Raw genomic sequence first — 26,942 nt, forward strand, 5'->3', positions numbered from 1 at the left:
CATACTTGTGATGACCTGAGAGCTGCACAGATTGCCACAAACTAGCAAAGCAGACAGCCTACCTTTAAGCTCATCAGTAACCGCGGAGACACGGTGGGAGTTTGTGGTGGGCTGCTGGGCCCAGGTGGTGCCACGCCTTTGTGCGTCAATATTATGGCAGTGAGACCGCAATGTGAGAGATGTGAGCACTCTGTAGCAATAAAGCACCATCTTCACAGGACTCTGGGCCTGAAAGGGGCTCCTCTCACAGCCTTCGGGGGCAGTGCAAATGTAGTTCCACATTCCGTTAAATCTCGCATTAATAAACAGAAGGCTTACACTACGCGCGTGTAGCTAAACTGTTTAATGGTAACTGTAAAAAGAACAGAGAGAAAGACCTTTACATGCAAAAGAAGATAGGCTTGATTCTCACTGCATTACTTGTCTGCTGTATTTATTGATGCCAATAACAGTTAAACATCCAAAACATTAATATGCAATATAGCTGTTGTCACAATATTTATCTGTATCCTTAGGAAATCAGTGCTGTGGAAGAAGGAATATTCACGAATGATGTTTTAAGTTTAATCCCTTTCCAGAATGTTCTCTTTCAGCAGAAGATCTTTTTTTTTTTGAGCGTCACATTGTAGTTGTGTGTATTAAATATATTATTCTACAGTCATTTTCTTTCTTTTGACCGTGATTCTTAAATTTTTATCTTTGAAATAAATTGGCGAGAGTCACTGGTAGAATGAAGTTGATGAGGCGTGTTGTGGGGGGGGGGCAGGGGGGCAGATTTCACTCAGGTTCGGCCCAGGTTTCACACGTAGACCCGCTGTCAGCATGTCGCACAGCTGCAGGCCATGAGCCAGCTTGGAATTGCATCAATTTCCGGAACGACACCGAACATGGGAGTCGCACATTAAGTGCCACGGCAAATCGGTCAGCGACGTGCCGCAGTTTATCTTCAGGTTTCCTCTTGTATTGCTGATTTATTCTTCTCTACACTCAGACTTGTCCTGTGAAGTTACCACTTTTATTTACGTTATTTATTTCCATCTGCTGTAGATATTAAAACGCTACCGAAACAAAATGCCGTGCATTTCGTTGAGTCTGCACACAAGGAGGCCATTCAGGAAGAAGACCATGATTCTGGGACACCCCCTCCTCCCCCCCCCCCCTTCACACCCACAGACACCCACCCCAAACACACACACACACTTTCCAGTGGCAAGGCCCGGGTTCCCTGAAGGGAGGGTGGACAAGTGAAATTGAAGTATATGTCAGGAATATCCCCAGCACCTCTAATAAACCAAACCTCCAATCCTTTCAAGAACCCTCAGAGGTGGCTGACATGAGTGGCAGACTCGACGGAACATGCCGGAACGGTTATTGATTTCTCTGTTGCAGTCTGCCGTACATCAGAGCCAAGTTGTCCACGCTTCTCTTTTTGGGCAGTCAGATTGCTGGGGCTTTTCCGCTCACTCATAACTCAACTTTTTTTTTTTTATTATTTCTTCCTCTGACAGAGATCAGAGGAGTGTGATTTGTCGAAGTCTTGCTGTTAAAAAAAGAAAAGGTTACAGGTATCATTAACCTAAAAGGAAAACTGAGCAAGCCTTTTCAACGTGCCTTTCTTGTCACGCTCAGCCCAGGATGGCTTATTTTTTTATTCAAGCTGAGAGCAAATCATATGTGGTAAAACACTGAAAGAACAGTTGGCATTCTGCAGGTAATATGCCTGCCTAAAATGCTGTCACTGTTACCACGTCCCCTTAATTTATAACAAGAGGCTCAGCTTGTCTTATACAATTACTGGCCACGTCCTGCCCATAAAAAGGCTGCTAGAAGATACAAGTATCAAAACAGTGACTCTGATTACGCGGAAACCAATTGTCTTGTTGTAAGATCGGACATACTGTAAAGTCCTCCAAACTGGACCATTCCTCTCATTCTGCATGACCAATGGTCATAGAGTTGGTAATGGATAGTAGGGACATGGTCTGACCAATACTTTGGGAGTACTGTGTGTGTTCAGGGGGGTGGGGGTGCAGGGCAGATTTGTTCCCTAGCTACCAATGTTAAAACCAAACTTAAGGCCTTGTTCATGGCGATCCCTCGGTCTATTGGATACCAAAGGGAGCAGGTACCCCTCCCACACTTGGAGCAGCAGACTAGACAGGAGGTTCTGGATGTGCTGGCAAAGGCTCACATTTGGATGGTTTGTGGAGCCAAAGGTCAATCAAAAAGAGAAACCCGGGGCAAATGGATTACTGAAGTCAAAACTGCAGTAAGAATATGGCTGAGCCCGGAGAAAACGTCACTGTTCAGTATATTTCCAAGCCTGGAACTCCCGGTGCCAGTTAAGCCCCTGGTCGACACCAAACCAATGGGCTAAAAGTGGCATAACGTACCCTCACAACCTGGCCAGAAACCAGAGCTGAGCTTGGAATGCAAAGAGCTCTGGCCTGCCCTTTAAATCCCATTTCCCGGGCGTGAGAATCATAGGCGTGTGATGCAGGGTAAACACTGCACAAAATACCGCTTTACTCGTAGCCTCTCATAGACACACATTTTCTTCAGGAGAGGGAGGAAATGTGAGGGCAGGGAGAGAATCCAGCTCCTACAGAAACAGAGACAGGCTCCGGATTTGAACCTGCAACCCTGTATTTCGGAAGCTGTAATGCATGCATATACAAGATACTTTGTCAAATTGTACTCAAAACAAAGCTTAAAACTAATTAAAAGTATGTCCATCCATCCATCAACTTTCTTCCACCTTTCCGGGGTCGGGTCGCAGGAGTAGCAGTTCAAGGAGGGATGGTCAGGCCTCCCTCTCACCAGCCCACCTCCTCCAGCTCCACCGGGGGAATACCAAGGCGTTCCCAGGTCAGTCGAGAGATATACTGTAATCTCTCCAGCATGTCCTGGATCTGCCCCAAGGCCTCCTCCCGGGTGGACATGCCTGAAACACCTCCCCAGGGGGCCGTCCACCTCAACTGGTTTCTTCCCATGCAGAGGAGCAGCGGCTCTACTCTGAGTCCCTCCCGAATGCCCGAGCTCCTCACCCTATCTCTAAGGCTGAGCCCAGCCACCCTGCAGAGGAAACTCATTTCGGCCGCTTGTATCCGCGATCTCATTCTTTCGGTCACTAACCAAAGCTCATGACCATGGGTGTGTGTAGAAAGTAGATCGACTGGTAAATCGAAAGCTTCGCCTTCAAGCTCAGCTCTCTCTTTGCCACGACGGAACGGTACAGTATCCACATTACTGCTGACTCTGCAGCAACCCGTCTGTCGATCTCACGCTCCCTTCTTCCCTCACTTGTGAACAAATTACACTGCACCCGACCCCCACGACTTCCCCTGCAGATGGTGGGCTCACAGGAGGGGGGATTAAAAACTATGTACAAACAAATGATTAACATTTCCTATTTCCATCCATCTTCTGTAATCGCTTGTCCTATTTAGGGTCATGGGGGGTCTGGAGCCTATCCTGTACGTTATAGGCACAACCCAGGATGTGGCACCAACCCATCACGGGGTACACTCACGCACCATTCACTCACACACCATTCACTCACACACCATACACTCACACGTCATTCACTCACACACCATACACTCACACACCATTCACTCACACACCATTCACTCACACACCATACACTCACACGCCATTCACTCACACGCCATTCACTCACACACCATACACTCACACGTCATTCACTCACACACCATACACTCACACACCATTCACTCACACACCATTCACTCACACACCATACACTCACACGCCATTCACTCACACGCCATACACTCACACACCATTCACTCACACACCATTCACTCACACACCATACACTCACACGCCATTCACTCACACGCCATACACTCACACACCATTCACTCACACACCATACACTCACACACCATTCACTCACACGCCATTCACTCACACCCCATACACTCACACACCATACACTCACACGCCATTCACTCACACGCCATACACTCACACACCATTCACTCACACGCCATTCACTCACACGCCAGTCACTCACACACCATACACTCACACACCATTCACTCACACACCATTCACTCACACGCCATTCACTCACACACCATTCACTCACACACCATACACTCACACACCATACACTCACACACCATACACTCACACACCATTCACTCACACACCATTCACTCACACACCATACACTCACACACCATTCACTCACACACCATACACTCACACACCATTCACTCACACACCATTCACTCACACACCATACACTCACACGCCATTCACTCACACGCCATTCACTCACACGCCATACACTCACACGCCATACACTCACACACCATTCACTCACACGCCATACACTCACACGCCATTCACTCACACGCCATACACTCACACGCCATTCACTCACACGCCATTCACTCACACTCCATACACTCACACGCCATTCACTCACACGCCATACACTCACACACCATTCACTCACACACCATACACTCACACACCATACACTCACACACCATTCACTCACACACCATACACTCACACACCATTCACTCACACACCATTCACTCACACACCATACACTCACACACCATTCACTCACACGCCATACACTCACACGCCATTCACTCACACGCCATACACTCGCACGCCATTCACTCGCACGCCATACACTCGCACGCCATTCACTCGCACGCCATTCACTCGCACGCCATACACTCGCACGCCATTCACTCGCACGCCATACACTCGCACGCCATTCACTCGCACGCCATTCACTCACACGCCATACACTCACACGCCATTCACTCACACGCCATTCACTCACAAACCATACACTCACACACCATTCACGCAAAGTGTCAAGCGCTCATTTTCGTGTACAAAATACATTCTGTTCCACAAAAACCATTATTTTATGACAAAATGAATGCTGCATTCTGTCCACTAAAGCATAGACAATTCACTTTCTGTCATGCACAGAAATCAACAGTAATGTCTCATTTTGTGCATGGAATTTAAGTCAGCACTTTGCTTTTCGTGGACAGAAGAAAGTCATTTTGTGGTTGAAATCTATTTCGTCAATGAAAGAAAGTCATTTTGTGACAAAATGCATTTCGTGAATTAAAAACAGCCATTTTGTGGACAAAATTAATTTCTTGAATGAAAGAAAGTCATTCTGTTTGCAGGTTGCACAATCAAATAAGATAATCTTTATGAAAATTAATCAATATGAGACAATTAAATTCCACCATTTCACATAGCCTTTAATTGATTAACTGTCGTTTATGATACAAGGTCTTCAATGAGTTAAGCTTACATGCAAAGCCATACCGTGCTTCTATGCTCGCCGCTCTCTTTCCTCGCAGTTCTGGAAGTGAAGGTCTGCCTGCCGGAGTGCGAGTTGAGAATAAACCATTTTAACAGAGGGTAGAGATTCTCCAAATAAACACTGTAATGGAAAAAAACTTTAAATTATGCAATGAGATATATTGATCATATGTGACATAATATGAGACATAATATGTGATATTATTGAGGGGGATGATCATCTCAACATGAGGGGGGGGGCAACCCACATAAATCTACGCCTATGGACCATTTGGTAACTTCGATTAGCATCACCATGTTTTTGGACTGTGGTGGGAAACCAGAGCACCCAGAGGAAACCCCACAGTGACACGGGGAGAACATGCAAACTCCACACACATGGAGCCATGGCAGAGACTCGAACCCAGGTCCCAGAGGTGTGGGACAACAGTGCTAACCACTCGTGTCACTGTGCAAACTAAATAAACCCGATTCAGATTCCAAATTATATAAACATGGAACATATTGCAGTGTAATATATATATATATATATATATATATATATATATATATATATATATATATATATATATATATACAATATTTAACTTACAAGTGTGAAATACTCTACCTGGGAATTATCCAACCACACCCCCAGCCATAGAAAAGACAAACGGTGACTTTCTGTCTTTGAGTATGCCTAGATTATATTTTGCCTGTGCACCCAAGTTCTCACTCATGGGAGTTTTACTTAGACAAAAGGGTTCTGAGGGCAGAAGAAAAATGATTGGTTCAGGGAGATGACCAATAAGACTGTAGAGGAGGAGGGTTCAAACAACCAGAGGAGGTGAGACCAAGCAATCAGCTGTTTGGTCCCGCCTCCTCTGGTTGCTTGGACCGACCACCTCTATAATCTGATTGGTTATCTCTCTGAACCAATCATTTTCCCTTCTGGCCTCAGAACCTTTTTGTGTAAGTAAAACTCCCACAATTCCAAATTCTCCCATCTACCCCCCGCCCCCACACACCCATCGCCCACCTGGACCAGACATAGAGGTGTATTGTCTTTATTCGTGCATTCTTGTGCTGATCTGTCAGCCCATTGTGTGCAAAGTCCTGATTAGAATCACCTATCTGGTTTTTGTATCTTGTTTTACATTAAGCAGGACTCAATGTACCTTTTCATACCACACCACTTATATAATATTAAGGGGGGTGACTTCATCTGATTATCTGGGGGCTCAGAAAACACAATTACTGTGGATTGTAAGAATAGGCCTATAAGCTAGTGGAAACTGTAATTAAATCTCAGGTATGCATCCTTTCAGAAATTCCCTTTCACACCACAGCTGTCATTTCCTGTCATAAAAAAATGTAGCTGAAATGTAATCTCTTGTACCGTCTTGCACAAATTGTCATTTAATTTTATTTATAGCAAGGCAGCTAATGGATCTTGGCAGTCAATGCCGACCTATATTATTTATTTATTCATTTGTCCATGTTATTCATTTTTTATGTTCATTACTAAAGACGTTAGACACTCATGGAGGTGTGATTGAATAAATGACAAAAAAGTTATTAACCTCCAGAAGCATGCAAAACTGAAGTGATTTGGGACATGGGTGACAGATAGGTAGTAGTGTAGTTTTAATTATTTAATACAAATACGTAGAAGTTAGGTAGCTAAATGTGTGTGTTATGTATGCGTGCATGTTTGTATGCAATACATATCTTTTATGTAATTAGTAGAATAAGTTCAAGTTCATATTGTTTGCATACCTTAAAAATCTCTGTGATCCTCAATTTTAGAATCTAAATGGCTAAAAGGCAGGAACTAAGCTACAACAAAACCAGCAATGAAAATGTATCACCACTGGTGGGCTCTCAGTTTAAAATGTATTTCCACACTAGCAACACCTATTGCAATAATACCTTTAATGAAATAGGGGCCGGGACTCCCAGGAGCCTGCGATGAAGAGATGATTTGTTGCTTATGCATAAATTCAATAACGCAGATATCATACCTCATCCTTGCACTGATCAATTGTAGCAAACTGAAAATAGAGAAAAATGACATCTACCCTCAGAAATCAGACTGGTGCACGCTTGACAGTCTTCTGTCATTTTTTTCATGTCTTTCTGTTTGCTACATTTCATATGGTTTTGTTTTTTTATGACTTACTTCTATTTCAGAGCATGTCAAGCCTGAATAATTAAATTTTTCAGGCAGCAGCAGTGGGTAATTCAGGTCCAGAGCGTAAACCTCCTGACCAAGATTTTGTTTCAACCAACTAGCTGAGTATAAAGTCACAGTCACAGAGTACTCAACTTTCTGGTTGGAAACAAAGTCTGGACTTTTACTTTCTGAACCTGAATTACCCACCTCTGCCTGGCACACCCCAACAGTTTCTGTAATGTCTATTGTGACAGTTTCCTATTATGAATGCCAGTGAATATTTAATCAGAAGTGTTACAGTCAAATAAATAATCACTGTTAAAATGTTGTGTTGTGTAACCAAAGGACCACCACATGCATCCTCATGTCACTTATGCTCATCTTCATGATATAAGTAATTATAATTTCTAGATCAGTTCTAACACCACATACAGTATATCTGGTATTTGTAATCTGTAAACTTCTGAATTGTGCTTTATTAAAATATCCTCTGTATAGTGTTATATAGAGAAGGTTTTACATTCAAATATGTAAGTACATAAACGTGAGAATGTTTCATTAATTGTTAATAATGTTGTTAACAATGTTATCTTCATTATTAACTAATTAGCATGTATCACCTCATACAGTTTAACGGCTGTTATGATATGACTTTGTGTGGTTTCTGCATTTGTGTCTGTGCGTGTGTCATTACTTTGTTTTACAAGAGTCTCACCAACTGTTGGGTGGGGGCTGTGCTGGCCGGGGGGGGGGGGGGGTGACTCAGCTTTCTGTTCAGCCCGGACCAGGCAAAGGCGGACACGCAGCAGTACCCAATGCCACCGACGTCGGCTTCTGGTTACGCTAACACTGCTACGCTAACGCGTCCTCGCATAAGGACGCCCGACTGGCGGCCAATCAGAAAGCGAGTCGCCCCTTTGCTGCTCAGTTTTCGATTTTATTCCTGGACCTGTCAGACTTTGAGGCTTCCGTTGTGTGTGGGGGAGAGACAGCCTGCTGTTGACCACCTATTCCTGTACCTCCCGCCTGTCTCTTGGTTCCGGTTCCACCTACACAGGCACACCTGTAGTCCCGAACATATGGTAAAACTTTTAAATATTATTTTTTCATCTTCTCCTGACTTGTGCTCTATTATTTGTGAACATCCTTCTCTGTTTCTTCCTCTTATTGAAGATGAAAACTTTGTTGATGTGGCAGTCAGGGGCAAACCAAGTGAAAATTAAACAGTGACAAAATAATAATTAAATGTGCTAATGAATAGTTGAATAAAAACAGTCATTTAATGGGGAAACAGATACCTGGGTAGTGTTGTTTAGTCCTGTTGTTTTATACATGTCTGTGGATGTCATTGCTCTCCAGTCCTGCAGGGGGAGCTGGAATTGCATGGCCACGTTTGTCATGGATGCCTTCTACAACCTGTGACCTGGCTGTGGAAATGCTGCCAGTTAGCAAAGTGTATAGACAGACAGGTTACAGAGCTTGGTGGCTCAGTCTTGTCACTCAAGTCGCAGGCCTTATTTGATGGATTTATAACATGCTGATGTCCCCCTTTCTGTCACTCCACTTAACTGGTGACCTTGCTTTCTGTCACTGCCCTTTTGACTTCTGTGAGTCTTTCCTCTTCCTTGATTCCTGGCTTCTCGGCCCTCGCTCTGTCCAGGGTCCTATGTTCTGGTCTGGTGTCCAGTATCGCTGCTTGTTAGTGCGGCATCTGCACTGAGCCGGGCACACCCCATCAGCAGCCATGCAGCAGCTTTGCCAGGCAGCCATCCAGAGCGTTGAGGCTCAAACAGTGTAGAACAGTGTTTCCCAATCCGGTCCTCGGGGCCCCGCAGCCGGCCCGTGTTTTTTTCTCCCTCTGAGCTCCCTGCCAGTCAGTCCACATTTTTGATCCAAGCTGGGAGGGAGCAAAAACGTGGACTGACTGCGGGTCCCCAAGGACCCGGATTGGGAAGCATTGGTGTAGAAGGATGGTTGGTATAGGTGTAAGATCACGTTCACACAGTTCCCTGGTGAAGCTTGAGGTGCCTTGTGTCAGAACAGTGTAACAGCAATGAATGCAGCCAATTGCTTCCAGTCATGGTCACATGGTGCTGTTCATGTCGTTTTACTATGGTGTTGAACATCGTGATAATATAACATAGTAATTAAATGTGACATGCAGACAATGGACAGTTTTGTAGGTAACACAAACAGTATACGCTTCCAAACAGCAAATCCTGCAGCTGCAACTAGATGCATACAGCATGCAGACAGGGTCAAGAGCTTCACTTACTGTTCAGCTAAGCGTAAGAACTGCTGAAACGCCTGATTGAAGCAATTTTGAACATGGTTTGATTATTGATGCCTTACATAGTGGTTCCAGCATGTCAGGGACAGAGCTTGCAGCATACCTAGAGTGTACAGAGATAAACAAAACATCCAGTCAGAGGCAGTTCTGCTGCTAAAAAAAACCTTGTTAATGAGAAAAGTCAGAACAGAATGGCCTGACACTAGCTAACACAATTGCAAAAGTAACAGCTCAGTACAACCACGGTGTGTAGAATGACTTCTCTGCACACACAACTCGTCTATAGTGCATTGGTTCTGGAAAAAGTGGGAAAAAGCAATAGTGTAATACTTGTTTGTGGGTGCTTTCGGGGCTTTAAAACTGAGAAAGTTAGAAGATTGATATAATAAAACCCTCAGACACGGACGAGCTCTTCTTAACGCTTCCTCTCCTTTATTCCGGATTTCCCGCGAATCCTCTCTCTCCTCATAATAAAAGTCCTCACAACAATATCCAACAACACAAAATGGTTACTGCTGAATTAACATTGAATATTCAAATATAACATCAGTATTTATTTTTCCAACATTATCTCTGTACTGTAGTTATACAACTGTTAAACTCAATTGAACTCTTACACTACATTCACCCTTCTGAAAAGAAACGTCCTCGTTTCTGGAAAATACAAAACAGAAACAGTACATCCTTCACAAAACACACACATACAAAAAAAATTATGAAAAAAATAATGTTTTCTAGGCATTTGAATTTTGTTCAAGCAACACACTTTGGTATGTAACCCAGTCAAAACAAGATTTAGAATTTTGAACATTATAAACATCTAACAAAATACAAACAACACTTGGAATGTATCAGCTTCCCCCCCTTTTTAACATATGTCACAATACTCCACTCTGTTATCAATCCTACATTACCTAAACCTATACTCAGCTGTTAATAAACCCTTATGCATCCCTATAACGTAATGGAGGATGCACAGCCCGTCCTGACCTTGTTGCCATGCCATTTGTAGGCCTGTCAGTAGGAAGTTCTATTCGGAATCCACCTCTAGAACCCTCAGAACGTTCAAACTGAATAGGAGGTAATGTAACATCTCTCTCTTGCATCAGTTGAGCTGGTCGTACAGGCTCTGGCACAAAAAAATCATGAAAACCATAAGGTCTGGAACCTGATAGTGCTGTAAGTGGAGGCCGTTCATCTTTAGGGGATGTCAGAAGTGGACTAGGTTCAGGTGACCACGCAGAGCGATAAGGTTTTAATCGATTATAGTGCAGGACTTTAGGCTTTGACCTAGAATCAAGCAGATCTTTCACTTTATAAGTTACTCCCGTGTCACCTGTCGGTGAGTCTAGTCTGCTCAAGACTGTGTATGGACCAGCCCATTTCGGAGAAAGCTTATGTCTTGACAGAGCCGGAAGGCCAACCCATACAAGATCATTAGGTTGATAAGCTGTATGCCGAATGTGACGGTCGTAGTAGTGCTTTTGCTGCACTCCAGCTGTCTGGATATTGTCTGCAACAGAGGTAAAAGCAGAACGTAGTCGTCCAAGCATAGAATGCGCATACTCATTCGGAGTTCCAGATGTAGCCCTGGAAGTCGCTGGGGGTATACCAAGAAGAAAATCAGCAGGTAAGCGAGCTTCTCTACCATGCGCTAAAAAGAAAGGTGTATGTTTGGTTGAGGAATGAACACTTGTATTGTAGGCAAATTCGACCTGTTTTAAGTGATCATCCCATTCCCCTCCTTTGGTATACAAATATTTTGCCAGCTGATCTTTCACGGTTCTATTAGCACGTTCCACCATACCATCAGACATGGCATGATATGGTGAAGTTCGCGTTTTGTGAATCCCAAGCAGGGAACACAGTCCTTTTACCAAGTCAGAATCAAACTGCCGACCTTGATCAGTGTGCAGACTCTGGGGCACCCCATGATGGCTCACATACTCCTCAAACAAGCATTTGGCGACAGTTGTCGCACGCTGATCGGCAAGTGCATACAGATTTAGGTATTTCGTAAAGTAATCCATTACTACAAGCACATAACGATTTCCTTTACGTGTAATGGGCAACTCAGTCAGATCCGCAGCAACTTTCTCAAAAGGCATGCTTGTCACTATGTTTTGCATTGGGGCCTGCTGATGTGGTGTTTGTGGTCTTCTGGCCTCACAAGCCTGACATTCGGCACACCACTGTGTAATGTCCCTAGAAATTTGGGGCCAGTAACATCTCCCCAGGGCACGTTGCATTGTCTTTTGTGCACTAAAATGTCCAGTAAGGGAATGACCGTGCAAAAATTCAAACATGTTACGCTGTAGTGCAGGTGGAACTACAACCTGCAGAATCTGTTCGCCCGGAGGAGGTCTGACTCGTCGGCAAAGAACAGAGTCTACAAAGATAAGCCGTGGGAATTCCTTCCAGAAATGGCGAAACACGTTAGAGATATCTTTGAGCTTTGCATATGGAGGTCTCTTCTTACTTAACACCCATTCGGAGACTATGTTTAAAACAGGGTCAGCTTTCTGAGCTTTCAGTATATCTCCTCTATCCATATTCAGGGATGTAACAGTGGAAAAGGTAGAGACAACGGAATTTGATTGCTCAAACCCAGAATCTGCACTGGAGGAAAAAGGTGGTATAGACATAGGAGGCGACTCGACTACCTCAGTCTGCGTGGAAGCAGAAACAAAATTGACAGGTTTGATGTCATCTGGAATACTGCTGTTCCCGTCAGGTCGACGAGACATGGCATCAGCATTGACATGTTTGTGACCATGTCGATACTCGATAGTCCAATCATAGAGATCAATTTCCAGAGCCCATCTTGCTCGGCGACCTGTTGGATCCCCAGCCAAAACCAATTGTCTTAGATTAAGCAAGGGCTTATGATCGGTGATAATCCGAAAATAATTACCCATGAGATACTGACGGAAATGACGAATGGACCAAACAATGGCCCACAACTCCCTGTCATATGTCGACCATCGTTTCTCAGTAGGTGTCAGGATGTGACTGCCATAAGCAATGACACTTTCGTTGCCAGCAGCATTGATCTGGGACAAAACACATCCAATAGCTGTGTTGGAAGCATCAGTAAAGAGGAGAAACTCCCTTGAAAAGTCCGGGTAAGAAAGAATTGGAGCAGTAGTAAGTGCATGTCGCAAAGAATCGAAAACTTCTTGCTCTACACTGGTCCACGCAAACAGCTTCCCCTTTTGAGTTAGAGCATGCAGTGGCTGGGACATTTTAGCAAAGCAGCGAATGAAACGCCTGTAGTATGAGCACAGGCCCAAGAAAGCTCTAACTTCCGTAGGATTTTCGGGTGTAGGCCATTCTTTAATCTTTTGAATGTGCTTCTCATCAGGCTGAAGGCCAGCTGCTGATACAATATGGCCCAGAAACGTCACTTGCTGTTGCGCAAAAGAGCATTTAGATGGTTTTAACTTCAGGTTTGCTGCTCTCAACCGCTGAAAAACTTCTCTCAGGTGTTGAATGTGTTCAGCAAAACTCTTGCTGTAGACAATAATATCATCTAAATATACAAGACAAGTTTTCCAAGAAAGACCATGCAACACTAGCTGCATCAAATGTTGAAAAGTAGGCGGGGCATTGACAAGGCCCATTGGCATCACTGTAAACTGATATAAGGAACGACCAGTGGTGAAAGCTGTTTTTGGTCTGTCTGCCTCATGTAGCTGCACTTGCCAATACCCCGATGAAAGATCCATAGTACTGAATATGGAGGAACTTCGGAGTGCATCTAAGGTGTCATCTGTCCTGGGCAAAGGATGAGCATCCTTGATAGTGATAGAATTAAGACCCCTATAATCTACGCAAAAGCGCCAGGTACCATCTTTTTTCCGCACCATAACGACAGGCGCAGCCCAAGGGCTATGACTGACTTCCACAATACCTTTTTCCAACATGTCATCAACATGTGACTGAATCACCTCTTGCATTTGAGGGGAAGTACGGTATGCTCGTTTTTTAACTGGAATAGCACTGTCAGTATTAATTTTGTGAGTGACTACATTTGTTCTACCAAAATCTGTAGGACTCTTACTAAACACATCACAATACTCATGCAACAGTGAGTGTAGTTCATTCACCTGAGGGTCAGACAAATTACCACTTTGAATTCCAAATGGAAGTGGCGACACTAGTGTAGGAGGGGTGGTCACAGTACATACAGAATCTGAGTAATGAAAAACATCATTCTGGTTAATTGGAGTGAACTCACCCAGTTGCATACCTGGTTGCAGTATAAATGGGCTGTTTGTTGGATTCATGACACGCACTACAGTCTGACCATTTTCAGCTACAGTAAGGGTGCGTGCAATGGCAATGCCATCTAGTTTAGATGGATATGGTTCAAATAACCCACCGTAACCATCAGCTAAACCTGAATTAACAGTAGATGGGACGAGTTTAGCTGTACAGTGCATCTCACATTGTGGAGGAATGGTAATGGCCACAGTAATTTGAGCCGTACAGTGTACAGGGGCAAGTTGAGATAGGCTAAGCAAAGGTAAAGTCTGATCATAGATGCAGCACAGTCCTTTACCTACATTCAAGACTGCCTGGTGCTGCTGGAGAAAGTCCCAACCAAGTATGATACCCTGATTCACATTTCTAATTACATGCATGTCATGTTGTAACATTAGTGTACCTAGTCTCAGAGTAACAGTCACAATTCCCAGAGTGTCCAAATTCTGACCAGTAACAGATTTTGACAGAATGAAATTTCTCTTAAGTGGTCTCTTACACAAAGATGGAATGGCCATACGGGTAGTTTCATTAATGAATGAAATGCTAGACCCAGTGTCTATCATGATGTGCATGTCAGTACCTTCAACAATGCCACTGATGTGTGCTGTACAAGTGTCCGTCAGGTCTGTAGCAGAACAGCGTTCGTTATCTGGAAGACTGCTGTCTGTGGTTGTCATCCGTATGGTGTCGACTGGGGCTGGTGGTGAAACAGCTGATGTGTGCCCCGCCTCATCAGCTAGTGGAAGTTTCCCCGATGATGGCCATGGTGATCTCTGTACATGCCCCGTGGACCACGCTGAAGATCCATGCTGGGCTCCTGAGGTCCCTGATGACGATCTCTGTAGTCCTCAAAGGTGACATGCTTCCGATGAGGGCTCGGACTCCGCCGTTGAAATGAAGGGCTACTGTACGATGTTGTGTCAGTCCATCGTCCTCGCCTGCCATCCTCGTAGTAGTCAGTGCCGAAGTCAGCAAAGTATTTTGGGTAATCGCACTCCTGGAACCTTTCCCCGTGGTCATTACGCTGGTATGTATCATTGGTTCGTCTGCACAGGTCCCTGCGACGGTTTGGCGATCTTCTGTACCTATCAGGTGAAGGAGAACGAGCATCGGAATGTCTGGTCCGTGAATGTCCATACGATGCACTTCCAGACGCGTCATATCTAGTTGGGCTGCAGCGATATGGTGATAGAGTTCGATGAGATCGCCCTCGTTGATCATGCAACTGCAGTTTCAATGCTGAAACATCCTTACTTAACTCTTTGACTGTGTTAGTAAGATCAGTAACAGCTTGCTTCAGACCAACAGTGTCAGAATCGGAAATAGCATTAACTGTCTGCGCTGTGGAACAGTCCCTTACGGCGGACGAAACTGGCTGTACCAATCTAGCTGCCTGGCGGGCCCGTTCAGCTTGGGTAGCGACTTGGAAGGCGTCTTTGAAAGTTTCCACTCCCCGCTCATGGCATTTAATCTGCAGTTCTTGATCCAGACCAGCCAAAAATCTGGACAGTTTCATATATTCAGAAGCATTTGGTTCAAAATCTGGAAAAGCCTCTTTAACTAGTCTACATATATCTGCAGCATACACTTCCATGGGTTCATTAGGTAACTTGTGGCGTGAATTTGGAAACGTTTGAAAAGATGCAATCACATCCTTTTGACCAAAAGCATCCTGCAGCTGCTTTTTGGCTGCAGCAAAGGAGCTCTGAATTGCAGACGGAAAATTGTCCCAAACAATAAACAGTTCAGGCGGCAATCTAGTGGGCAACTCAGCTGCTAACACGGCATCCAAATTAACACCGCTATCTTTATAGCGAGCCTCTTGTATTACCTCGTAACGACGAGCCCACAGCTGAAATGACTCACTGCCATCGTTGCGGAATGGCGGTGGCAATGGAATGTCTCTCGGAGACGATTGTCCACGGCGCGGCAGCGAGGGTCGAGCATTATTCCCCCGCGATGCTTGTGCTTCCTCGTCCGACATCATTGAAAATTATCCACGGCACACCGCGATGTACAGACTGAGCGCGTATATAAAAAAAACTCGAATGTCCGACGAAAAACACCGCTGCCACCAGTGTAATACTTGTTTGTGGGTGCTTTCGGGGCTTTAAAACTGAGAAAGTTAGAAGATTGATATAATAAAACCCTCAGACACGGACGAGCTCTTCTTAACGCTTCCTCTCCTTTATTCCGGATTTCCCGCGAATCCTCTCTCTCCTCATAATAAAAGTCCTCACAACAATATCCAACAACACAAAATGGTTACTGCTGAATTAACATTGAATATTCAAATATAACATCAGTATTTATTTTTCCAACATTATCTCTGTACTGTAGTTATACAACTGTTAAACTCAATTGAACTCTTACAATAGTGCAGAGACTGGAGTTCATATCCTACTTGAGTCACCATAACCTGTTTAAATTAAACTGAAATCTGAGGGCCTTGGGCTCCATTCTATCGCTGCTTGAAACACAGAGCAAGCTTTCAACCCTGACCAAAAAAAGTACTGGCTAGTAACTATAGCAATAATACTTCTTAGTGATAATATTAATAATCATAATACTCAGCTAGGAAATTAGTATGACTTTGAGCATTCTTATAAAAAGGGAATTGTTTATTTAGCAATATTACACCACATTAATGCATGCATGAATTCAGGGGCTTGTTACACTTTTTGTTAATAAAATAGGGCTTTGTTTAAATACCAATTACTTTAACTGATGTGTTGTCTTTCTCAGGAGCCACACAGCGCTTTAGCCTTGTTCGCTCATGGTTTGCTTTGGTTAAGCAGTGAAGCTACGCTGCTTATCTTACATGCACATTCACCCAGGAAACCATGAAGTTTGAGAAACTTTTTGCATCATTAGCTAAAAAATATTGCAAAATTACAGAATGACAGAAAGGGGTTTTGTTGTTTAGTCAAGACAATGCTGATTTTGAAGCTGCATTTACGGCAGCTGTTGCATCTTTTAGACAAAGATTCCTGTTCTGAAAACTTTACAAGATCGAAGTTAATTTTCTCTCAGACACCGACTGTTTGTTTCCAAGACAGAGTAATACGCCTCACCATCAATGTGAATGACCTCTTCATTAAGGCCGACCTTATGTGCATTTTATGAGCTTGTTTCCCTTCCTGCTCGTCCAGTCTGCCCAATCAATTGGGGGCATAAAACACAGATTTTATTAAGAAGCCGTCCTTTGAAAGCCATGGGAGGGAAGAATTCTTCCCTTTGTCAATTGGGTGAAGGCTGACTACCTATACGAGTGACCTATTAAGTAACTACATGGTTTCTGAGCAGCTGCCAAAAGATCTGTCTGAATATCCATCCCAGTGATCGCGGGCTTAACAGTGACGTCTTACAGCACGCCATCCATTGCAGCAAGCTGCATTCTGGGAAACGTGAGTGGCCTAATCGCTTTTGCTAGATGAAGCACCGTCACAAATTATTTTTTAATTTTGAGAGACTGGGGCCACAAATGAACCTGTCACACATTTTCTCTTTTTTTAGCTTTAACTGGCTGTTTTGAATTCTCATATTATGACATCATGATATTGCATATTATTAATGGCTGCTGGTTTTATTGAAATGTATCTCCATCCATCCATTAATTTTTCCCAACTGCCCATCCATTGCAGGTTTGCAATCAATCGAAGGCATTTCTTTGCAACAGAGGGCAGGGGGTATCCTGAATGTGACTGTGTAGCTCTGTAAGCAGTAAGAAACACATGTCTGAGGTAGATAGTTCAGGTCCACAAAGTAAAAATTCCAGACCAGGATTATGTTTCAACCAACCAGTAGAGCATAAAGAGTCACAGTCACACAGAGTACTCAAGTGTTTGGTTGAAACCAAACCTTGATCTGGATTTTTACTTGAACTATCCACCTCTGCACATACTAGAATAAAAATGTGATGAGGAAAAAAAGTCAACATTGTTAGGTGTTGAAAAAAAGCAGTTAAAATAATCTCAAGTAAAACAAGAAAAGATGGTCGATTTTAATTTTCCATTAACTTCCTCCTTACATTGACTCATAGCCCAAAACTTGCTGTTGTCTCCAAATGCAGCTCATTTTAATCTGTGCACTCAGTATCAGAATTATTTAATATCAATTTCCACATCCCGCACTGTGTTAAAGGGTGCAAACTTCAGTATAGCAAGCAGTCATTTTTTAGATAAATACGTAATTATTAACTTCTCTGGCAGGAACCAAGAGGCAAATCAATATTTCAGCTGATCTGTCCACTCGAATAACACTTAAACTTCAGACTCAGGCCTAGACAAATAGTAAAATCTCAGGACAGGTCCTCAAAGCAGCATTTTAAGCCCCACAGAACAGTGGCTATAACCACAGTCAAAATGAGGCTGGTCCAGGGAGCTGTGGAGCTGGGAGTTCTCTGGTGGAGCATGCAGGACCTTCACAAACTCACGCTGCATGGTCTGCACGCCCCCGATGGTTCAGCACTCGGGTAATGTATTTTCTCCAGTGCCAGACAAATCACATAGCAGCATCTCTTCTAAGCTCATTTATATGTAACTACCAAGGGGAACCATAAATTTCAGTGGGAAATTGCATAATATATACAGACCTCAGCGTGTGCTGGAGTGTGACATAAATCAGTCACATCACATGTGGTTGAAACATTCTGCAGAAGACGGTCATGCAGTCTCGCTTTTACATTTGCAGGTGCCCTTTCACAGAGACGCCTCCCCGCTTTGAATCCAATTTTCATTGAAGGGAGTGAGAATGACAATGACTGGCTGACAACATGCCCTAAGAGTGTCTCTGTGGGCCCCGGCGGTAGAAGCAGCGGGTGCAGCTCTCCATGTTTGCGGTGTGTGTGACTAAAGGTTTCTGCCTTTATGAGGCCATTTTATAGGGATATTTGCAGGAGATAAACTTTTTTGTTTGTTTCATGTGATTTTGTGTTTTGGGTGTTTGGGATGTTTAGTTGCATTAAAAATTAACTCAAAAGGAAGTTCTCACAAACACATCTTTTTAAAAAAAAATTCTACCAGGGCTGGACTGGCCATCAGGCATTCGAGACATTTTCCAGGTGGGTCGACGGGTATGTGGGGTGGCAGAATTTTTTGGGGGAGGACCCCAAAATCCAGGATCGATTTCTAATCACAGTCCAGCCCAGTAATTTTTTTGAAGATTATTCAACAGAAATAACTATGAACGTTACTATTTATCTGTATTAATCATTTTGATGAAACAAGTATAAAAAAGATATTGAGTTTTTACGGGGTTAAATGGCACAGAGAAGCAGGTGATTACAAGATAAAAACAGTGTTAGATTAGTTGGATCATCAGCCCAAAACGCGCGCCGTGCTTTTGTACTAGAACAAAGGGCCCAGACAAAAAGCTTTAGATGCCAGTAATGGCTGAATAACGCAAACAAGCGCCTGCAGCGTTCTGCTGAATGCAATTTGGGACTTTATCTTTGTTTCCCCCCGCAGACTTTTTCCCTTCAAGGAGTCGGGGACCTGGCTTCCAGTCAAGGAACGAATTGGTGTAACCGGCTAATCAAGTCCCGGGGTGGAGAGAAGTGGATGCTCTTCATCGCAGTGGGACGACGCCTGTGGATCCCTGGGACAGCCTAGTCACTTCTGAGGGTGGCCAATTCCAGATATACTTCCCTGGCACACCTGAAGCGGTGGGGTGGGGGGGGGGGGGGGGGGGGGCTACATTTCTTTGTTTCTGAATAATGGAGAAGGCAAAGGAGATGGGATGTAGATACATCTTCCAGAACTGGGACAGAACGGTCACATTGACGTGTGACGTGAGTCGTAAGTGGCAGCAAGTATGATGTCATACACATTACAGGCAAATGTGGACCAAAAAAATAATTAAAAATAAATTAATTCGGACTTTGTATTTGCTCCCCTTTTTATGCAAAAATAAGAAGCAAAAATTTGTAGTAAAAGTACAACTTTGTCAAGACAGCAGACAGTACAGCGACTTTCTGATGTTAGCATAGTGTTAGTGCCTAAGCCTGTACAGAGGGCTGTTTATAAGCGGTACGGTACAAAGAGGCTTAGTGCCATGAAAGGATTAAAGATGAAAGATAATTACTTTTTGAGTAGATATGTCAGTCTGTGAGACTTTGAGAAATAAAACCTTTGGTCATTATTCAGAAGTGAATAAAGATCTCTGTGTTTCCGGCTTTTTGGATCTGTCTGTGTCCAAGAAAGGGTATGTCACAATCTGGAGAGCTGGGAGACACCATCCGCCTCTTTATCAATAAAAATGACAGCAACTAAAGTAAATGAATTTTTCATTTACTGACATAGGAGTGTGTGTGTGTGTGTGTGTGTGTGTGTGTGTGTGTTAAGCTCTTTAGGGAATCCTCAAAGTGCTGACCGGTTAATCAGTTACAGAAAACCAGCAGACGGCTTCCAAACATAATAACCATCAGCTGAACATGCGTAAAAATTCCTGTGAGAAATGTCCCGACCAGGACACCCATGGAGCAGAACCAGTCACCTAAACTCTGTCCCATCACGTGCAGGAGATGATGTCACTATGTGACTATTTGTGTGGTTAATGTCCGCTTTTTGTTTTGAATTACGATGATCTGTGGGCGTTGCTGAGGATGTCCAATACACAACATGGATAACATGGGTTTACAGTATCTATACAGGATGGTTGACAGAATTGACATCTTAGAGGAGGCCATAGAGGGGGTTTTTCCCCTCCCATTCCTTGGCTGTTGGTCTTGTTTTCAATGGAACAGAATTGTTTGCAGGTATAGCCACAAGACAGAGGCTCTAACAGGTACTGATCCAGAGGACGTCCCAAAGGAGACACCGGGGGGGGACACCTTGGGGAAGGGCTTTCCTTCTGGAGCACTCAGCACCACTTCCTGCTGAACACTGGGCCCCCTGGTACACAGCCGCAGGCGTAAAGCTGAAACAAGCCAGAGAACATTAGCATTCAGGTCTGGTCAGGTGGACTTCCAAAAGGACAGAAGGTCCACAAAGCTCCTTCTCAGCCTCCATTTCAATCAGGGCATTTTTTCCCCTTTTATTTCTGGTACCATTTGCTAAAACTCAGTTTACTGGTGATGACTCTGCCCAGCTGACCCCACCTATCAATCATGCATGTCAGTGCCCCCCCCCCCCCCGCCCCCCCGACATGTGAATAAAAGTGCCTCACTTCCTGTTGCTCACAGTGAAAGCGATTCGGTGACTGCCAAGGGTGACAAATGGACAATGATCACTGGCCACCAAATGGACATCCACGCACGGAACCACGTGGGGCTCTGGTCCAGCCAGACGGGATCTCCCACCCTCTCTAATCCCAGCAGCCCTTCTCACACCCCCTGGGGCCTGTCCTACGAAGCGGGGTTACTGGCTTATCGGGGTAACTTGTCAGATTTAAGGTAGTCTGGAAGAAATGTAAGTGAACGAATATGAAGTCCATTTAAACTGTGGTATCTTAAATCCGACAAGTTACCCCGATAAGCCAGTAACCCCGTTTTGTAGTACAGGCCACTGGTCTGACACATAAACATCTGAAAGCATATCGTCATTTTTACAAAATAGCCTACTTAGTATCTGGGGCAAATAATCAGAAAGACATGGATTACAGCTTGAAGGTTCCTATTCACTCCAATCAACTCAATGACGTACAATTTACAGGGGAAACATGCTTCAGTTACATTGTGTTCACTATAATTAATAATCATGGCACATGTGTTTTTGTTAAAGATACTTATTTCTTGATGAAGGATTTGTTTTTCTTTCAATAATTTTTTTTTAATGAAAGGTTGGATTTTTCTCATTTTTTCAGCGTGAGATGAAGCTACTTAATCAAAAGGTGATTTTTTTCTAACCCTTCTTACGAATCTATACAAGGGGTGCCAATAATTGTGGAGGGCGTTGTATATGGGTAACTTGAAAAGCTCTTCCTGTCTCTCTCTTTAAGTACAGTGTAGTCATCCATGTGTGGAGCAAAAAAGCACGCGAAAGTCGCTCACATAAGCATATCTGGGGACAGAAACACCAGTAGGATTATTTACCTCCCCCTGCAAGGCACTCGTGAAATCTACCGTAATCCTTCTATCAGACTAATTCCCCCAGGCTTACCGGTTACATCTATACATCGTCAAATCTGCCTGGGTACTCATTATATCATGAAACTCTAGGCTCAGCAGAAGTGCGCCTTGCTCTCGTTGCACATGCTTATCCAGTTCACGCATGGCCTGTGAAGGCAGCATTCAGCCCTGCCTCACGCACTCCATGCTATAGGCGGAGGTGATGCAGCTGTTCACATTACCAGCTCAAAGAGGGAGAGTATCTCACCCACACAACCAACACAGCCCTGCAGGCTGTCCTGCTGGCTTTCTGCACACAGATGTATCCATCCCGACATCATGAAGGACGCCACCGCCATTCCCTCGACAGACATATGTGAACTGAAGCCATATGAAGCTAGAGAAACGTGTCAGAACTTGATACAAATCCATGGCCCACAAGGATGCCCTTTTCAGGCTCTGATCATCTGTCATTTTTTGACATTCATGGGATTCCACAAGTCGTCCCAAATTCCTATGTCAGCCTCAAATTACTCTAAATGCTCAAACAAAACTGCCGCAACGTGGATGGATTCATTGTTCTCTATATGGATTAAACAGAATGGTTGAAAAAAGCATGAGGTAATACTTATATGTGCAAAAATATTTTTCATATTTGCAAAGCGTTTCTCTGATTTTAAACTAGATCTGTTTATCTCGAGACTATAGCAATGTGTGGAGATTAAATCCAAAAAACGAAGTAAGCTCAACAGCTCAGTCATATTGTGACATGAGCCAACTGATTTTTATTGTGTGCTGCTGTAACAGCTCAGTTGGCTGTAATTGGACTGATTACTTTGTTAGGCATAAACAGGACCAGCTGGGCAGATTTGAGGAGATGGAGTGAGCCAAGGGCAACTGTATTGTTTGCCTAGGCATCTATTGTGGTTGGTTAGGTCAATGTTTCCCAACCTGGTCCTGGCAGGGAGCTGCAGGGGAGCAAAAATGTGGACTGTATCACAGGGAACTAGGAGGGAGCAAAAACGTGGACTGTATCACAGGGAACTACTGTAGGAGGGAGCAAAAACGTGGACTGTATCACAGGGAACTAGGAGGGAGCAAAAACATGGACTGTCTGGGGGTCCCTGAGCACCGGGTTTCCATTTTTGTCCCTACCCCATTTCTGCATCTACAAAATAAACCCATGGTCAATTAACATCTTTGAAACCAACATAGCAGACAAGAGTCTCTTTTTGACATTTGGTCTGTTTCCACCGTAAAAATAATAATTTCTCCACATTGTGGAGACTGAAATCACAGAGGGAAGGCTTTGGAAGGATAAACTAGAATAGTATATGTTTCAAAACTTTACAAATCAGTGATATGCTATATAATTATAAAATGTTTGCCACTTGTCATGCAGGTTAAAAAAAGTTTAATTGAAATTGTCTCTGCTGTAGCAATAAAACTTTGGTGAAACATTGTCATGTCTTGTGGGCATAAATGGAGATAACGTTAATTACATAAATTAGCTCTTAAAGCTTTTAAAATGCATTGACATTTCAGTTGTGACACAAACAGTGTTTAGACTGATGCAGAAGTTGTTTCAGCACGCTGAACAGCGCAGACAAAACTGACAGTTTTCACAGATGTTGGTATGTTTCACAACACTGGAAACTGCTGGTCCATGGCAATGCGAGTGTTTTCTCTATCCCTGTCATTTCTGAGTGGGACGGTATGCTTGTCATTTATCAGCCATCCCCTGACTAGGGTGCAGTTCTATTCCTGCCCCTCGAAGCGAGGGGAAGCCGCCTTGAGAAGGTCAGGGTGGGGTAACAGGATTTAACAAGTCTGCATGCTAGCAGCTGGGTCCCGTCCCAAGTTAACCCCAACATCAGGGCTCAAGTTCTCTCTTACAGTGGATGACAATAACAATAACAACAGGTCAGTTGCCATCAAGTTGGGAGATGAAACCTTAAAAGGCAGAAAATCACACTAAATTCCTGGAGTGACGCAGAGAAAAGGGGACGACACCCATCTCTGCCTCCGAGGTTGACCAGTTACAGATCCTACCTACACTCAAATACAAAAATCAATACAATATTCAAAAAGTGCTACTGATATTAATAAATCATTCTTTACTTAACATTTTGGCTTGTCCCATTTTATAATTGTCACATTTTATAATGTACACTTGATGAGTTGTAACTGATGTAATAAAATGCATTTCAGTCCATCCTATAACAAAATATGGGTTAGAATTTGTTATCTGGGGGCATACAAAATGACCAATGGGCATAAATATTTACCTTTAAAAGCACATAATTATAGAGCAGTTTTTACTTCTGCTCTCCGCGGGAGTAGCTCTGCTGCAGCAACCAACAGGAAGGTGGATTTAGTTGAAAGAAGTTCCTCGCCATCCAGCATTTAATATCATCCAAGCAATTGAGCAGGTGCTATCAGCCGTAACTGGAAGGTAAAACTGTGTGTCATCTGCATAACAATCATACAAAAAAATTGTATTTTTCAAGGACAGAGCCAAGGGGGAGCATGTATAGAGAGAATAAAAGAGGCCCTAAGATGGAACCTTGGGGAACGCCACATGGGCGTGGAGGGTGAGGAGCAGTTACCTATTCTGACTAAGAAGCTTCTTTCTCTCAGGTAGAAGGTAAACCATTTTAACACTGGGCCCTGCAAACCAGTTTCCACCGCTACGCATTTTAAAAGAATGTCATGGTCAAAAAAGCCTCAATAAAATCAAGCAGGACCAAAACTGCACATGAACCAGAATCAATCTTAAGAAAAATGTCATTCAGTACCATCAGCAAGGCAGATTCTGTGCTATGCAGAGCTCTAAAGCTAGACTGAAATTTATCAAAGATTTTAGACTTGAATCTGTTCCTCAGAGACTTGCAGTCAAGCTGAGTGATGGAACAGTCCTTATGGATGACACCGCAGTTGTGACCTGCTGAGCCAGCTACTTTGAGCAGTTGTTTAATGCTGATCCTCTGGCTAGGATGTTGGACATCTATCCACAGGTCTCGAGCTTGATCCTCCAATCATCTGTGAACCACTCAATTTCACTGAGACTGCACGGGTGGTGAATCAGCTAGTGGTAGGGAAGGCCATAGAGATCTGTGTTATCTGGGGTAAACTTCTCCATGCTGGTAGTAAGGCTTTCCTCCTGGCAATGCAGGCAATCTTTGCTTCCACTTGGGAGTCAGGCGTCATCCCAACTGATTCGAAAACAGGACTTGTAGCCCCTATCTGGAAAGGAAGGGTGATGGATTGCGGCAACTACAGGGAGATAACTCTGCTCTCAGTGCCGGGTAAGGTCCTTGCTAGCATCATCCCTAACAGGATCAGTGATCACTTTCTCGCCTATCAGCGACCGGAGCAGTCGGTTTTACGCTTAAGAAGTCTACCATTGACCACATCTAGACACTGAGGGTTCTCAATGAGTGCAAGCATGAATATCGGCAGAGGTTCTTTGAAACCTTTGTTGATTTTCATAAAGCATTTGACTCAACTGATCGAGTTGCCCCGTGGGACATCCTGAGACTTCACCAGATCCCCCCCGAAGTTGCTGGACATCATAGCTGACCTGTACACTGGTACTGTGCAGACTGGAGGGGGAACCTCCCCGTTCTTCCTAGTTGATTCTGGGGTTCTCCAGGGATGTGTTCTCGCTCCTACTCTGTTCAGTGCTTATTTGGACTGGGTGTTGGGTAGGGTCGTGGGGTCCAGCAGTTGCGGGGCATCTGTTAGTGAAGAAAGATTTACTGATCTTGACTTTGCCGACAATGCTGTGATCTTCACAGAGTCAATGGAGGCTCTGATCAGGGCTCTCGAGAGACTGAGCGAGGAATGTGAGTGTCTGGGATTGTGAGTGTCCTGGATAAAGATCAAGATCCAGGCCTTTAATGATTTCTTAGGCACAGCCATCAGTAGTGTGTCTGTCTGCAGGGAGAATGTCGACCTTGTCGAGAGATTCACTTACCTCAGTAGCGACATTCATGTCTCTGGTGACTCTTCCTATGAAGTCAGCAGACCAATTGGGAGAGAATGGAGGGTCATGAGGTCACTGGAAAGGGGTGTGTGGCGCTCCTGGTATCTCTGCAAGAGGATGAAGGTCCAAGTCTTTAGAGGCTTGGTGCTCCCTGTCTTGCTGTATGGCTGTGAGACATGGACGCTATCCACTGTACTGCCTCTCTTTGGAGAATCCTTGGGATACCGCTGGTTTAACTTTGTGTCGAACGAGCGGTTGCTAGAGGAGTCTCAAACGAGGCACATTACCTGCATTGTGAGGGAGCTTCAGTTATGGTACTGGGGCCATGTGGCGTAGAGATGGGAGCCTTGTCCATTAAAGAATCTCCTTCTCCAACACACCACCACTCTCCTGCATCTTACCGTCATGAAGAATGAAGCATCTACCATTCCACCCATACCATTCCAAACTTCTTAATCTGGCAAACTTTAAACCAGATTATTCTAGCGTTCACATTCTAACTCACAACATTTATAAAAGACCCACTAATAATTGCTTATGGACTAGAAAAAGAACCACTTTTCTGTTTGACAAAGAATATAATTAGCTATAGACTGACGTAGCTGCGGATATGGGGTTTTGTTCCTCTGTCCCTCCCTCGGTGTGTGTTTGTGGCCTGCCAGGGCCTGTCATCTTCTTCCAGTGGCAGACAGGGGGCCAGAAAGGAATGCAGAAGGACGTGGGAGCTTGGTGTTCAAATCAATGCCGTACAGGCATTTCAGCACCGATTTTCAATTACCGCATCTCACAGTAATGTTCATTTGCCTTTGTTTGGTGTGTCAAATTGAGCCTGGAGGAGGCTGACAATTATAAG

The sequence above is a fragment of the Paramormyrops kingsleyae genome, chromosome 8 (genome assembly GCF_048594095.1).
Source record: "Paramormyrops kingsleyae isolate MSU_618 chromosome 8, PKINGS_0.4, whole genome shotgun sequence".
Taxonomy (NCBI): Eukaryota; Metazoa; Chordata; class Actinopteri; order Osteoglossiformes; family Mormyridae; genus Paramormyrops; species Paramormyrops kingsleyae.